The sequence below is a fragment of the Oryctolagus cuniculus genome, chromosome 1 (assembly GCF_051225735.1).
Source record: "Oryctolagus cuniculus isolate XC-2025 breed Fujian yellow rabbit chromosome 1, ASM5122573v1, whole genome shotgun sequence".
NCBI classification, from domain to species: Eukaryota; Metazoa; Chordata; class Mammalia; order Lagomorpha; family Leporidae; genus Oryctolagus; species Oryctolagus cuniculus.
This window is the reverse complement of record NC_142867.1, coordinates 231,496,250-231,497,760: the sequence shown is the minus strand read 5'-3', so window position 1 is coordinate 231,497,760 and position 1,511 is coordinate 231,496,250.

Below are 1,511 nucleotides of genomic sequence, written 5' to 3'. Positions count from 1 at the left end.
CGTGTGGGCACCTCTGCCAAGGCGGCCCTGCCAGGCTCGCACAGGGGCCACGTGCCTGGCTAGGCCCAAGAGGGGACGGTCCCGAGCTCTCCCCCACGAGGACGGGACTGGCTGGCGAGCGCCAGGCTGCAGGCAGAGAGGTGGCCCCTGATAGGCCCCTGCCCGCATTCTGGGATGTGCCGGGAGCCCCCAGCCCTCCCGGCAGGTGTCCTGAGTAGGGGCTGGTCAGGACCTCCCCCGCGAGTTAAAGAACGACCAGCGGGGTTAAAGGTGAGCGGAGGCACGTGGTGGGGGGCAGACTGGGGATGGATTTGGTGCCTGCTCCTCTCACGCAGAGCGAGGCGCCGCCCAGCTGAGACCTGGTGTGGGGACAGGACACGGGGCAGGACGCAGGGCCCAGTGAGGCCACAGCTCCCGAGTCCACTGGAGGAAGTGGCTTCGCTTCACCACTTGGGTCAAAAAGCAGGGAGGACACAGAACCCAGCCCCGGGCTGCAGGGGACACGGACTCCTGGCAAAGGGGCGAGGGAAGGCCTCGCCAGAGCCCACGGCCGCTCCCTCCGTGGGCATGGGGCGGGCGCTGCCCAGGTGCTGGGAACTCAGTACCCCTGCCCCGCCCCCCTCCCAGGGCTTTCCTCCCCATCTTGGGGTGGAGGCAGAAGCAGGACAAGAGCCCACCCAGTCCCAGCGGCTCCCTGGGCAGAACTTCGGGGAGGACGGGGTGGGGGCCGGGGGGTGGGGGGGTGGTGAGCTGGCGGCTCCAGTGTTGAAGGCCTAAGTTGTTTTAAAGTATGGTTTAATTACAGGAGTTAAAAAATGAAGGAAATGCAAGGAAACAGAGGAGCACCAAGGGGACCGGACATGCGTAATTTCACAAAGTCCCCTTGACCCTGTCCCTCCCGTCCCGCCATGCCCAGGTCCCTTGGGCGCTGTCCCACGCCAGCAGCCCTCTTGCTGCCCTGGGTGCACCTGGCAGCTCTGCCTAGCACGTGCGCTGTGGGGGTGGGGGTGAGCCACGGAGCTGTCCCCACTGCACCTGGCCTAGAACCCTCTAGAACACACCAGGAACTCAATGTTGGCTCAACGGGGAAGCCACCAACACCATCGGGGAGCAGCCCCGTGCCCAGTCAGCTGTGCCTTCCCTCAGTTACTTCATTCAAAACCTTCACCAGCCGTGAGGACGCTCAGTGCTGCTGCCATCCGGCTCCCTGCTTACCAGGTTTTTGTCTTTTAAACACTTACATATCTGGAAAGCCCCGCTACAGGGAGAGATCGTCCCTCCATTGGTTCCCTCCCCAGGTGGCTGCAACAGCCAGGCCGGAGCCAGGACTCCCGCGGCAGGGCCCAGGCACTCGGGCCGTCCTCCGCTGCTTTCCCAGGCGCATTAGCAGGGAGCAGGGTCGAAGCCGAGCAGCTGGGACTTGAACCAGCGCTCGCCATGGGAGGCCAATGCGCAGTGGCAGCTTCACCTGCTGGCCACGCCACCAGCCCCTGTTCGCTGGACGTAAAGCG